General features: G+C 43.4%; 1 protein-coding gene across 5 annotated transcripts in view; it reads left to right on the forward strand.

The window, feature by feature from the left end:
- The window catches only part of disp (RND transporter family member dispatched), a 753,128-nt gene that overhangs the window by 99,263 nt on the left and 637,915 nt on the right, over window positions 1-15,950 (forward strand). The gene's annotated exons all lie outside the window — the stretch shown is intronic.

Here is a 15,950-nt window from a genome sequence, read left to right on the forward strand (position 1 = left end):
AAATGAAATATTATGAAATATTTTGTCGAAAAAACCGGTTGATTTCCGAAATGGTCGACTTTCAGGCCGGTCGATTATTGAGGGACCACTATATATATATATATATATATATATATATATATATATATATATTATATATATATATATATATTATTATATAAAGGTAAGAGGCACTGAACTATAGGCTAGTATCTCTAACATGCATACTGTTATAAGTTCTTGAAAAGATTGTAAGGAAAACGATATTAGAACACTTGGAGAGGAGATTCTTTGCAAAAAGAATTAAGTGATGGACAGTGTTGTTTAACAGATTTGTTGGAGTTCTATGACAGACTCTTGGAGATGAAACAAGAAAAACAAGGCTGTGCAGGTTGCCTTATCTTGCACTACGGGAAAGCGTTTGATACAGCACAATGCCAAGGACTAGTACAGAATATAGAGGAATAGGCAGGGTGCTCCAGTGGGTCTGAGAGTAACTGAATGACGGAAGGCAGCGAATAATGGTAAGGGAGGGGATATCAGAATGAGAGTGAATAAGTAGCGTATTCCACAGGGATCGCTACTGTTCCTGATATTTGAGAATGATCTACCAGAGGGGATTGAGTCGTGTGTGTCATTACAGTGAGAAACTTTAGGGAGACCTCAACAGATTGTAGTTGTGATCATACAAGTGGCTGCTCGAATTCAACCTGAATAAATGAAGTATGCGAGTGGGAAGTGAGGGCAAACCGGAAAAGGACCTAGGGGTGAAAATAACACGGTGTATATCACCAGAAATATACACAAATCGTAAGCTGCATATGAAGGATAAGCAAACCTCCAAGTAAGATTCAGAAACTTTAATAAAAAAAAACATTCAGAACTTTATCTACGACTGTGTTAGGCCAGTCATTGAGTACGTTGCATCAGCGTGGACCCTACGTCTGATAAAGTATTTGAAGAACTTCGAAAGGATCCAAAGTTTTGCATTGTTGATCAGAGTGAGAGGGAACCTAGCATTGTTGATGATAGAGTGAGAGGGAACCTACTATTGTTGATGATCAGTGTAGAGTAAGAAGGGACCAACTATTGTTGATGATCAGTGTAGAGTAAGAAAGAACCTAGCAGTGTTGATGTTCATTGTAGAGTGAGAGGGAACCTAGTAGTGTTGATCATTGTAGAGTGAGGGAACCTAGCATTGTTGATGGTCAGTGTGAGAGGGAACCTAGCACTGTTGATGATCAGTGTGAGAAGGGACCTAGCATTGTTGATGGTCAGAATGAGAGGGAACCTAGCATTGTTGATGGTCAGAGTGAGAGGGAACCTAGCATTGTTGATGGTCAGTGTGAGAGGGAACCTAGCATTGTTGATGATTCGTGTGAGAGGGAACCTAGCATTGTTGATGGTCAGTGTGAGAGGGAACCTAGCATTGTTGATGGTCAGTGTGAGAGGGAACCTAGCATTGTTGATGGTCAGAGTGAGAGGGAACCTAGCATTGTTGATGATCAGTGTGAGGGAACCTAGCATTGATGGTCAGTATGAGCGGGAACCTAGGATTGTTGATGGTCAGTGTGAGAGGGAACCTAGCATTGTTGATGGTCAGAGTGAGAGGGAACCTAGCATTGTTGATGGTCAGGGTGAGAGGGAACCTAGCATTGTTGATGATCAGTGTGAGAGGGAACCTAGCATTGTTGATGGTCAGAGTGAAAGGGAACCTAGCATTGTTGATGATCAGTGTGAGAGGGAACCTAGCATTGTTGATGGTCAGAGTGAGAGGGAACCTAGCATTGTTGATGGTCAGAGTGAGAGGGAACCTAGCATTGTTGATGGTCAGAGTGAGAGGGAACCTAGCATTGTTGATGGTTAGTGTGAGAGGGAACCTATCATTGTAGATGGTCAGTGTGAGAGGGGGCCTAGCATTGTTGATGGTCAGAGTGAGAGGGAACCTAGCATTGTTGATGATTCGTGTGAGAGGGAACCTAGCATTGTTGATGGTCAGAGTGAGAGGGAACCTAGCATTGTTGATGATCAGTGTGAGAGGGAACCTAGCATTGTTGATGGTCAGAGTGAGAGGGAACCTAGCATTGTTGATGGTCAGAGTGAGAGGGAACCTAGCATTGTTGATGATCAGTGTGTGAGGGAACCTAGCATTGTTAATGGTCAGTGTGAGAGGGAACCTAGCATTGTTGATGGTCAGTGTGAGAGGGAACCTAGCATTGTTGATGGTCAGAGTGAGAGGGAACCTAGCATTGTTGATGATCAGTGTGAGAGGGAACCTAGCATTGTTGATGATCAGTGTGAGAGGGAACCTAGCATTGTTGATGGTCAGTGTGAGAGGGAACCTAGCATTGTTGATGGTCAGAGTGAGAGGGAACCTAGCATTGTTGATGATCAGTGTGAGAGGGAACCTAGCATTGTTGATGGTCAGTGTGAGAGGGAACCTAGCATTGTTGATGGTCAGTGTGAGAGGGAACCTAGCATTGTTGATGGTCAGAGTGAGAGGGAACCTAGCATTGTTGATGGTCAGTGTGAGAGGGAACCTAGCATTGTTGATGGTCAGAGTGAGAGGGAACCTAGCATTGTTGATGATCAGTGTGAGAGGGAACCTAGCATTGTTGATGGTCAGAGTGAGAGGGAACCTAGCATTGTTGATGATCAGAGTGAGAGGGAACCTAGCATTGTTGATGGTTAGTGTGAGAGGGAACCTATCATTGTTGATGGTCAGTGTGAGAGGGGACCTAGCATTGTTGATGGTCAGAGAGAGGAACCTAGCATTGTTGATGATTCGTGTGAGAGGGAACCTAGCATTGTTGATGGTCAGAGTGAGAGGGAACCTAGCATTGTTGATGATCAGTGTGAGAGGGAACCTAGCATTGTTGATGGTCAGAGTGAGAGGGAACCTAGCATTGTTGATGATCAGTGTGAGAGGGAACCTAGCATTGTTGATGGTCAGAGTGAGAGGGAACCTAGCATTGTTGATGGTCAGAGTGAGAGGGAACCTAGCATTGTTGATGATCAATGTGAGAGGGAACCTAGCATTGTTGATGGTCAGTGTGAGAGGGAACCTAGCATTGTTAATGATCAGGGTGAGAGGGAACCTACTATTGTTGATGATCAGTGTAGAGTAAGAAGGGACCTACTATTGTTGATGATCAATGTAGAGTTAGAAGGAACCTAGCAGTGTTGATGGTCATTGTAGAGGGAGAGGGAACCTAGCACTGTTTATGATCATTGTTGAGTGAGAGGGAACCTAGCATTGTTGATGGTCAGTGTGAGAGGGAACCTAGCATTGTTGATGATCAGTGTGAGAGGGAACCTAGCATTGTTGATGGTCAGTGTGAGAGGGAACCTAGCATTGTTGATGGTCAGAGTGAGAGGGAACCTAGCATTGTTGATGATCAGTGTGAGAGGGAACCTAGCATTGTTGATGGTCAGTGTGAGAGGGAACCTAGCATTGTTGATGGTCAGTGTGAGAGGGAACCTAGCATTGTTGATGGTCAGAGTGAGAGGGAACCTAGCATTGTTGATGATCAAGGTGAGAGGGAACCTAGCATTGTTGATGATCAGTGTGAGAGGGAATCTAGCATTGTTGATGGTCAGAGAGGGAACCTAGCATTGTTGATGATCAGTGTGAGAGGGAACCTAGCATTGTTGATGGTCAGAGTGAGAGGGAACCTAGCATTGTTGATCAGAGTGAGAGGGAACCTAGCATTGTTGATGGTTAGTGTGAGAGGGAACCTATCATTGTTGATGGTCAGTGTGAGAGGGGACCTAGCATTGTTGATGGTCAGAGAGGAAACTTAGCATTGTTGATGATTCGTGTGAGAGGGAACCTAGCATTGTTGATGGTCAGAGTGAGAGGGAACCTAGCATTGCTGATGATCAGTGTGAGAGCGAACCTAGCATTGTTGATGGTCAGAGTGAGAGGGAACCTAGCATTGTTGATGATCAGTGTGAGAGGGAACCTAGCATTGTTGATGGTCAGTGTGAGAGGGAACCTAGCATTGTTGATGATCAGGGTGAGAGGGAACCTACTATTGTTGGTGATCAGTGTAGAGTAAGAAGGGACCTACCATTGTTGATGATCAGTGTAGAGTTAGAAGGAACGTAGCAGTGTTGATGGTCAGAGTGAGAGGGAACCTAGCATTGTTGGTGGTCAGAGTGAGAGGGAACCTAGCATTGTTGATGATCAGTGTGAGAAGGAACCTAGCATTGTTGATGGTCAGAGTGAGAGGGAACCTAGCATTGTTGATAATCAGAGTGAGAAGGAACCTAGCATTGTTGATGGTTAGTGTGAGAGGGAACCTAGCATAGTTGATGGTCAGTGTGTGAGGGAACCTAGCGTTGTTGATGGTCAGAGTGAGAGGGAACCTAGCATTGTTGATGGTCAGAATTGAGAGGGAACCTAGCGTTGTTGATGGTCAGAGTGAGAGGGAACCTAACATTGTTGATGGTCAGAGTGAGAGGGAACCTATCATTGTTGATGATCAGGGTGAGAGGGAACCTAGCATTGTTGATGGTCAGAGTGAGAGGGAACCTAGCATTGTTGATGATCAGAGTGAGAGGGAACCTAGCATTGTTGATGGTTAGTGTGAGAGGGAATCTATCATTGTTGATGGTCAGTGTGAGAGGGGACCTAGCATTGTTGATGGTCAGAGTGAGAGGGAACCTAGCATTGTTGATGATTCGTGTGAGAGGGAACCTAGCATTGTTGATGGTCAGAGTGAGAGGGAACCTAGCATTGTTGATGATCAGTTTGAGAGGGAACCTAGAATTGTTGATGGTCAGAGTGAGAGGGAACCTAGCATTGTTGATGGTCAGAGTGAGAGGGAACCTAGCATTGTTGATGGTCAGTGTGAGAGGGAACCTAGCATTGTTGATGATCAGGGTGAGAGGGAACCTACTATTGTTGATGATCAGTGTAGAGTAAGAAGGGACCTACTATTGTTGATGATCAGTGTGGAGTTAGAAGGAACCTAGCAGTGTTGATGGTCATTGTAGAGGGAGAGGGAACCTAGTAGTGTTGATCATTGTAGAGTGAGGGAACCTAGCATTGTTGATGGTCAGTGTGAGAGGGAACCTAGCATTGTTGATGATCAGTGTCAGAGGGAACCTAGCATTGTTGATGGTCGGAGTGAGAGGGAACCTAGCATTGTTGATGGTCAGAGTGAGAGGGAACCTAGCATTGTTGATGGTCAGTGTGAGAGGGAACCTAGCATTGTTGATGGTCAGGGTGAGAGGGAACTTACTATTGTTGATGATCAGTGTAGAGTAAGAAGGGACCTACTATTGTTGATGATCAGTGTAGAGTAAGAAGGGACCTACTATTGTTGATGATCAGTGTGGAGTTAAAAGGAACCTAGCAGTGTTGATGGTCATTGTAGAGGGAGAGGGAACCTAGTAGTGTTGATCATTGTAGAGTGAGGGAACCTAGCATTGTTGATGGTCAGTGTGAGAGGGAACCTAGCATTGTTGATGGTCAGTGTGAGAGGGAACCTAGCATTGTTGATGGTCAGAGTGAGAGGGAACCTAGCATTGTTGATGATCAGTGTCAGAGGGAACCTAGCATTGTTGATGGTCGGAGTGAGAGGGAACCTAGCATTGTTGATGGTCAATGTGAGAGGGAACCTAGCATTGTTGATGGTCAGTGTGAGAGGGAACCTAGCATTGTTGATAGTCATTGTGAGAGGGAACCTAGCATTGTTGATGGTCAGAGTGAGAGGGAACCTAGCATTGTTGATGATCAGTGTGAGAGGGAGCCTAGCATTGTTGATGGTCAGAGTGAGAGGGAACCTAGCATTGTTGATGATCAGTGTGAGAGGGAACCTAGCATTGTTGATGATCAGTGTGAGAGGGAACCTAGCATTGTTGATGGTCAGAGTGAGAGGGAACCTAGCATTGTTGATAATCAGAGTGAGAGGGAACCTAGCATTGTTGATGGTTAGTGTGAGAGGGAACCTAGCATAGTTGATGGTCAGTGTGTGAGGGAACCTAGCATTGTTGATGGTCAGAGTGAGAGGGAACCTAACGTTGTTGATAATCAGAGTGAGAGGGAACCTAGCATTGTTGACGGTCAGTGTGTGAGGGAACCTAGCATTGTTGATGGTCAGAGTGAGAGGGAACCTAGCATTGTTGATGGTCAGAGTGAGAGGGAACCTAGCATTGTTGATGGTCAGAGTGAGAGGGAACCTAGCATTGTTGATGATCAGTGTGAGAGGGAACCTAGCATTGTTGATGGTCAGAGTGAGAGGGAACCTAGCATTGTTGATGGTCAGAGTGAGAGGGAACCTAGCATTGTTGATGGTCAGAGTGAGAGGGAACCTAGCATTGTTGATGATCAGTGTGAGAGGGAACCTAGCATTGTTGATGGTCAGAGTGAGAGGGAACCTAGCATTGTTGATAATCAGAGTGAGAGGGAACCTAGCATTGTTGATGGTTAATGTGAGAGGGAACCTAGCATTGTTGATGGTCAGTGTGTGAGGGAACCTAGCATTGTTGATGGTCAGAGTGAGAGGGAACCTAGCATTGTTGACGGTCAGTGTGTGAGGGAACCTAGCATTGTTGATGGTCAGAGTGAGAGGGAACCTAGCATTGTTGATGGTCAGAGTGAGAGGGAACCTAGCATTGTTGATGATCAGTGTGGAGTATTTATGAATCCTTGAGCTAAAGAGACAAAATGGTGAAACTCAGATAAACGCAGAGTAGGATAGTCAGGTAAACCCAATAATGCAGACGAGAGAGAAGTGAGAGTGCAGTGAGAGACAGCAAGGCTGATGATGAGTGCAGTGAGAGACATGAGACATAACAAGGCTGATGAGTGCGGTGAGAGACATGAGAGACAGCAAGGCTGACGATGAGTGCAGTGAGAGACATGAGAGACAACTTTTACCTTTGCCCTTTGACAAGGCTCTAGCCCCCAGGTATCCCACATTTCTGCGTAACAAGAGACATGAGACATAAGGCTGATGAGTATGGTGAGAGACATGAGACATAACAAGGCTGATGAGTACAGTGAGACATGAGACAACAAAGTTGATGAAGAGTGCAGTGAGAGACATGAGACAAAGTTGATGAAGAGTGCAGTAACAGACATGAGATAAAATTGATGAGTGCAGTGAGAGACATTACAAGGTTGATGAGTGCAGTGAGAGATATTACAAGGCTGACGATGAGTGCAGTGGGAGATATTACAAGGCTGATGATGAGTGCAGTGAGAGATATTACAAGGCTGATGATGAGTGCAGTGAGAGATATTACAAGGCTGACGATGAGTGCAGTGGAAGATATTACAAGGCTGACGATGAGTGCAGTGAGAGATATTACAAGGTTGATGAGTGCAGTGAGAGATATTACAAGGCTGACGATGAGTGCAGTGGGAGATATTACAAGGCTGATGATGAGTGCAGTGAGAGATATTACAAGGCTGACGATGAGTGCAGTGGGAGATATTACAAGGCTGACGATGAGTGCAGTGGGAGATATTACAAGGCTGACGATGAGTGCAGTGGGAGATATTACAAGGCTGACGATGAGTGCAGTGGGAGATATTACAAGGCTGACGATGAGTGCAGTGGGAGATATTACAAGGCTGACGATGAGTGCAGTGGGAGATATTACAAGGCTGACGATGAGTGCAGTGGGAGATATTACAAGGCTGACGATGAGTGCAGTGGGAGATATTACAAGGCTGACGATGAGTGCAGTGGGAGATATTACAAGGCTGATGATGAGTGCAGTGAGAGATATTACAAGGCTGATGATGAGTGCATTGAGAAACATTAGGAGACATAACATAGGTGATGATGAGTGCAGTGAGAGAAATGAGTAAGGAGACATAACAAGTGTTGATGAGCGTAGAGAGATATGAGTGAGTCAGGTGACACCTGTGTGCGCCTTTAACACCCCAGCAAAGGGGGGAGGGTGATGGTGGAGGGTGCCACCTTGCTCATCCTGCCACTTGTGACCTACTGTTAGCTGACTTTCCCTTTAAAGCCTGCAGGGTGGGGCAGTTCTTCACTCCATGCCAGCACAAAGTTCTTGTAGCACTAGGTGCCTCACTCACGGCTTATATCTATCACTGCTTATACGCTGCTTATGCTTGAGCAAACAAGTATTTTTTAGTAAGGAGTACGAGGAATCGATCTGGCAAGCCATGAATATCTAGAGCTAGGTAAGACACATATGCAACAATTAGACAACTTTATTCCGAAACGTTTCGCCTACACAGTAGGCTTCTTCAGTCGAATACAGAAAATAGGCAGGAACAGTAGAGATGTGAAGACGATGTAATCAGTCCATCACCCTTGTAGTCGTAGAATTTGAGGTTGTCAGTCCCTCGGCCTGGAGAAGTTCAGTTCCATAGTCAGGAACTATCTGAAGATCAAGCGACAGTGCGGAGACTTAAATACTGTCGGAAGGAGAGGTGCAGAGTAGTAGTAGTGAGAATGTGACCACTGAGGGATCATGTCCCTCTCAGATCCAACCCTTCTCACTTGAAAAGCTTTTCAAGTGAGAAGGGTTGGATCTGAGAGGGACATGATCCCTCAGTGGTCACATTCTCACTACTACTACTCTGCACCTCTCCTTCCGACAGTATTTAAGTCTCCGCACTGTCGCTTGATCTTCAGATAGTTCCTGACTATGGAACTGAACTTCTCCAGGCCGAGGGACTGACAACCTCAAATTCTACGACTACAAGGGTGATGGACTGATTACATCGTCTTCACATCTCTACTGTTCCTGCCTATTTTCTGTATTCGACTGAAGAAGCCTACTGTGTAGGCGAAACGTTTCGGAATAAAGTTGTCTAATTGTTGCATATGTGTCTTACCTAACAACCTGTCGGTATTGTATACCATTTTGATGTTCAATATCTAGAGCGTTCGCAGACACTCGAGGCTTAGCATTTACGACGCAGTTTTGCAGCCGTGTGGACTCCAGATCGAATTCCCATACTCTTTTCATAATTTGTTTTACTTTTTCGACATTGTGGTATTTCACATGATAAAATCATAATAATAGAGGAGCACTACAGGACACCTGCTAGCCCATGCGAAGCAGATCTTACGTATATTCAACCATTTCCACTCATACATAATTTAAAAGTATATTTGAAGCTACCCAAGAATGGGCTTCAGTGGTGCTATTTCTTAGTGTAATGTACTCGTTTACAACATTGAGAAGTGAACATTAAAATGGTATAAACAACATTGAGAAGTACTGCGTTACAAACGGTGGTACTGTTGAGCTGGAAAAGAGAATTAGTATTATTTTTAATGGGACTTTTTTTTTTAGTCAGTGTACTAGAAACTATTATTCCTGACATTCATTCATCCTCTTAAGTGCTGAAGAAAATCTTAATAGATAAAGTAGACTAAGCTACCTGGAGAATATTGTATTTCGTCCTCTCCCCACTAATCGTGGCCCGATCTCTGACCAGCCAGGATAATAACTCACGAAATCGTAATGACACGATTGTAAACAAATCATGGTACGGATGGGGATTGATCTCTCTGAAAGCGAGTCCTTGATGTTGGTGAGGGGCTCTTAATTTAGGGAATTGGATCTGTGCTCCAGCTCCCCGAATTAAGCCTGAATGCCTTCCACATCCCCCATCCCCAGGCGCTGTATAATCCTCCGGGTTTAGCGCTTCCCCTTGATTATAATAATAATAATCTGAAAGCGAGTCGTAAAACTCTAGGCCAGCACGTAAGCCACTAGGTCAACTGACTATAGTAAGATTCAACCAACTAAGTATATTTATACACTATAGGGAGGTTAGCTTGGGACCCATGTTAACCTCCCTATAGTGTATAAATATACCTAATTGGATTGATCTTATTGTAGCAAGCTGGCCCAGTGGCTTACGCGCTGGCCTGGAGTTTTATGACTGACTTACTTGCCGCGAATTCAATCCCTCCCCGTACCGTGGTCAGGATAAGTGATCGTTAACATAAAAACAAAAGAAGAAACATAAGAAATGAGGAACACTGCAGTAGGCCTGTTGGTTCATACTGGGCAGGTCCTTCACAAATCCAACCCACTAATAGAATATTTGCCCAACCCACTTTAGTTCTACCCTAACAATAAGCTCTGATAAATCTACTAACTCATGTGCAAGTTCCCCTCAAATCCAACCCCTTTCACTCATGTATTTATCCAACCTAAATTTGAAACTACCCAAGGTTTTAGCTTCAATAACCCTACTTGGCAAAGATTGTGACATTTATGCAACATATGGGAATCTTTAATTAGGAAACGTTTCACCACACAGTGGCTTCATCAGTCCAGTACAAGGCAGAAAAGTGTAAGGAGAGAAGGAGTTTGAGGTAATCAGTCCCTCTGCCTGGAGTCGATATGTTCAGTCCAAGTCCATCAATCTTGTAGAATGTACAGCATATGGCCGTAGAACATTAAAATGGTATAAAATACCGACAGGTTGTTAGGTAAGACACATATGCAACAGTTAGGTATCTTTATTATGAAACGTTTCGCCTACACAGTAGGCTTCTTCAGTCAAGTACAGAAAAGTTGATAGAAGCAGAAGATACTTGAAGACGATGTAATCAGTCCATCACCCTTAAAGTTTTGAGGTGGTCAGTCCCTCAGTCTGGAGAAGAGCATTGTTCCATAGTATGAAACAATATTGTTTCATACTATGGAACAATGCTCTTCTCCAGACTGAGGGACTGACCACCTCAAAACTTTAAGGGTGATGGACTGATTACATCGTCTTCAAGTATCTTCTGCTTCTATCAACTTTTCTGTACTTGACTGAAGAAGCCTACTGTGTAGGCGAAACGTTTCATAATAAAGATACCTAACTGTTGCATATGTGTCTTACCTAACAATATGGCCGTAGACGTGGCTTATATACTGAAGTCAGGTGAGGCGAAGCAGGAGGAGGTGGGGTCATAGTGGTACCATCCACTAGTCGAAGTAGGTCTTCGTCCAAAGTGTTTACCGGTTTATTTGGTGATTCTTGGTAGCGGGGAGTAATGATGAAGGCTTCGGAGGCTTCTTACTTTATTTGCAATGTCGTGGGGTACGCAGACAGTGTGGGTGCCCATGGCCCGGGAGGGAGAGAGGAGTAGGACCTGTTGTCTGAGTCTAGGCCGCTGAGTGAGTGAGGTAGATGCAGGGGTGGGCATGTGATGAATGGTTTGAAAAACCGACAAGTTGAAGATTGAGACACTTATGTAGCATATGGGAAGCTTTATTCAGGAAACGTTTCGCCACACAGTGGCTTCATCAGTCCAATACAAAGAGGAAGGCGTAAGGAGAGGAGGAGTATGAGGTAATCAGTCCCTCAGCCTGGAGTCGATGTGTTCAGTCCATCACTCTTGTGATGATTGGTTTTTAAAAACCATTCATCACAACTGTCAGACACTGCAGCATCATGGGATCTTGATACAAAGCATTCTTCAAAACTTGTTCAACCCTTGGACGAAGACCTACTTCGACTAGTGAATGGTACCACTATGACCCCGCCTCCTCCTGCTTCGCCTCACCTGACTTCAGTATATAAGCCACGTCTACGGCCATATCCTGTACATTCTACGAGATTGATAGACTGAACACATCGACTCCAGGCTGAGGGACTGATTACCTCAAACTCCTTCTCTCCTTACACCTTTCTGCTTTGTATTGGACTGATGAAGCCACTGTGTGGCGAAACGTTTCCTAAATAAAGATTCCCTTATGTTGCATAAGTGTGTCTATCTTCAACTTGTTTGTTTTTAAAAACCATTCATCACAACCCTACTAGGCAGACTGTTTCACTCATCAACTACCCTATTTCCAAATCAATACTTTCCTATATTATTTCTAAATCTAAACTTACCTAATTTGAATCCATTACTGTGGGTTCTCTCTTAGAGAGATCCTCAAGACCTTATTTATATCCCCTTTGTTAATACCCATTTTCCACTTATACACTTCGATCATGTCTCCCCTCATTCTTCGTAATGTAATTTAAGGGACTTCAGTCTTTCTTCATACGGAAGATTTCTAATGCTATGAATTAATTTTGTCATTCTTTGCTGAATGTTTTCTAACGGTTTTATATCCATTCTGTAATATGGAGACCAAAAGCTACAAGAACTACACATGTCACAAGTGCTACAAAGGCTACAAAAACTACAAAGGCCATAAACATTACACAGAATTGAGTTGCGTAATCTAGGTGAGGCCTTACTAATGATGTATAAAGCTGTAGTGTAACCGCTGGACTTCTGTTGCTTACACTTCTTGATATAAATCCCAATAATCTATTTGCCTTATTACTCACGCTTAGGCATTGCTGTCTTGGTTTAAGGTTGCTGCTTACCATAACCCCAAATCCTTTTCGCATTCTGTATGGCTAAGTTCAACTATTAAGCTGATAGGTGGTAGGGTTATGAACATTACCAAGCTTTAGAACTTTGCATCTACCACTTTTCTGACCACAAATTGAGTCTAAATCCTTCTGAAGTTCTGTGACATCTACGTTTGAATCGATTATCCTATCTATATTCGTGTCATCAGCGAATTTGCTCATATCACTAGTAATTCCCTCGTCGAGGTCATTGATATATAAACAACAATGGGCCTAAAACTGATCCCTGTGGAACGCCACTTGTTACAGATCCCCACTCGGATTTAACCCCATTTATGGACACACTCTGCTTTCTGTCTGTGAGCCATGACTCGATCCACGAGAGCACTTTTCCCACAGTACTATGAGCTGACACTTTCTTTAACAGTCTCTGATGTGGTACTCTATCATAAGCCTTACTAAAATCCAAATAAACACTATCGAATTCTTTATCGTGATCAACGGCCTCAAACGCTTTGCTGAAGAAAGTAAATTAGGCAGGAACAGCCCCTCGTGAATCACTGCTGAGTATCATTAACCAAATTATGCTTATCAAGATGGCTTCTTATATTATCAGCTATAATTGACTCCAATAATTTGCCTACAATTGAGGTTAGGCTTATTGGGTGGTGATTGGACGGTAACGTGTCCCCCACTTTAAAAATAGGAATTACATTGGCCATCTTCCACATATCAGACACTACACCTGCTTGAAGAGATATATTAAAAATATTAGTCAATGGTTCACAGAGTTCCAATTTGCATTCCTTAAGAACCCTTGAAAAAAACTCACCAGGGCCTGGCGATTTATTTTGTTTCAGTCGGTCTACTTGTTTCATAACCATTTTGCTAGTGACTGTGATATTACATAATTTATCTTTAGACCCACTATAAAAATTAATTACTGGGATATTGTCAGTGTCTTCCTGTGTGAAAACCAAGAGGAAATAATTATTAAAAATAGAGCACATTTCATTCTCCTTGCGTTAGCCACATTCTGTTGGACTGCCCACTTTATCAACGAGCACGCAGAATTTACCTCCATCGTCGTCTTCGCTCCGCTGCTCTCTCTTTACCTTCCCTTCTCGCTGATGGACCCACCTTTCATCCGGACTCTCTTATTGACTTTTTGACAACAACTGACTTACTCCACAAACTCTGATCATACCTTCAGCCCTTTCTACCTCAATTTCTTGCTACCCTCTACCCCTGCACTATCCTCTGCCCCGCTGTTTTCTGTAGCCAACTAATCATCCCTCCCCCCTTCTGCCGCCCGATACCCTCGCTTCCTTCCCTACCCTGCAGCGCTGTATAGCCCTTGTGGCTTAGCGCTTCTTTTTGATTACAATAATAATAATAATCTTTTGCCCTAAAAGATATATGAGCCTATTATTCATCCATTTAGGGTCATTTCTTTTCGATCTAATTTCTTTATGTGAAATAAATGTACTTTGGGCAGCACATATTGTAGATGAATGGTTCAGAGAACCGACATGTTGATAAATTAGACACATGTGCAACTCTTGGGTATCTTTATTGAGGAAACGTTTCGCCACACAGTGGCTTAATCAGTCCATACGTAGGAGAAACTTGAAGAACAGGAGGAGAATGAGGTAATCAGTCCCTCAACCTTGAGTCGATGTGTTCAGTCCATCATTCTATTCAAGATTGATGGACTGAACACATCGACTCAAGGTTGAGGGACTGATTACCTCATTCTCCTCCTGTTCTTCAAGTTTCTCCTACGTATGGACTGATGAAGCCACTGTGTGGCGAAACGTTTCCTCAATAAAGATACCCAAGAGTTGCACATGTGTCTAATTTATCAATACATATTGTGTTTAGAAAACTCTCATATTGATAGCTCTCTTCGTTACCCCAGTCTACAGATGTTCTCTAAGACCATTGTAATTTGCTAAGCGAAAATCTGGGACTGTTACTGAGTCCTACTATCATACTTCCATTCAGTGCTAAAGGTAATTGATTTGTGGTCACTTGCACCAAGTTCCTCTGAAATTTCTAAATTATTAACAAGGGTTTTGTTGTTTGCCAGAACCATGTCAAGCAGGTTATTTCCCCTTGTAGGTTCTGTCACAAACTGCTTTAAAAAACAATCCTGAACTACCTCTAAGAAGTCGTTAGACTCGAAATTCCCAGTCAATGAATTCCAGTCAATATGACTAAATCTCCTAGAATTCCAGTGTTATCATGCCTTGTGGTCCTAACAATTTCCTCCCACAGTGGTCTTCCTCAATCTCTGTCCAAGTTTGGGGGACGGTATATCACATCTAAAATCAATTTTTCTTGCCCCTCTGAAAATTCTACCTAAACCGACTCAGTATGTGTTTCAGACTTTATACCCATTTTTTATGAAACAATTTAAACGATTTTGGACATAGAATGCCACCCCACCCCCCTTTCCGATACTTCTGTCTACTTGGAACAATTTAAAACCCTGAATGTGACATTCAGCAGGCATGTCACAATTTTTCATGTTAAACCACATCTCAGTTATGGCAAAAACATCAATGTTACCCACACTTGCAACTAATCTCAATTTGTCCATCTTATTTCTTGCACTACGACTACTAGTATAATATATGTTGAGAAAGCCTCCCTTCTCTTTTCTCTTTCTACTGATTTCTGTTCCTCCACTATACCTGCTACTGTCCTTGTCACCTAGTGCCACTGGCTTTCCAATATCCACCAATAACTCTACCTCATTCTGCCTATAACTGGTTTCCCTAAAACTCACACTATCACTACACTGAGAATTCATTGATTTTCCACAAAAACCCATACCACTATCTATTTCTAGTTTAAAGACCTAACAGCTCCCTCCACTGCATTGGCCAGTGCTCCCACCCCAAACCTAGATAAAGGAACCCCATTCCTGGCATACATGTCATTTCTGCCATAGGTCCCAGTTGTCTATGAATGTTACTGCATTTTCCTTGTAGTGTTTGTCGAGCCAGCAATTGACACCAATTGTCCTGGACAACCATTCATTTCCAAGTCCTCTCCTGGGCAAAATGCCACATATCACAGGGTTCCCACCCTTCTTAATTATCTCTATTGTTCTATACCTGCTAATCAGGTCTTTACTCCTACATCTGTCAACATCATTGCCTCCATCACTGAGGCAGATAATAGGATTGCTCCCATTACCTTCCATGATACTGTCTAGACGGCTAACAATATCCCCCATCCCATCCCCAGGAAAACATACCCTCTGCCTCCTCTTCCAATCTCTAATACAAAAAGCCTTATCCATAATCTTAACCTGACTGCCCCCAACTAAAACAATGTTATTACATTCACTGGCGAAGTTCGTCGTGACGTTCTCGATGGTCTTCGTTGGGATGGCTTTCATTGGAATGGTCTTTGTTGGGGTTTCAAGGGATGCCGACTCACCCTCATCTGCCAATGCTTCCTTCGTGCTTGTTGTGATGTTCCCAGTAGACAACTCATATTAGTTGGGTAGCACCAAACATGGGTTCAAAGTTTCCACAGTAGTCTTCTGGATCTTTGTTGTTTCTGCCACTCCATTAGTCTTCTTGATCTTCAGCTTCGTTCCATGTTGTCCGGTCACTGACCAGGTTCCCCTCTTGACCTG

This window comes from Cherax quadricarinatus, chromosome 52, assembly GCF_038502225.1.
Source record: "Cherax quadricarinatus isolate ZL_2023a chromosome 52, ASM3850222v1, whole genome shotgun sequence".
In the NCBI taxonomy this organism is placed as follows: domain Eukaryota; kingdom Metazoa; phylum Arthropoda; class Malacostraca; order Decapoda; family Parastacidae; genus Cherax; species Cherax quadricarinatus.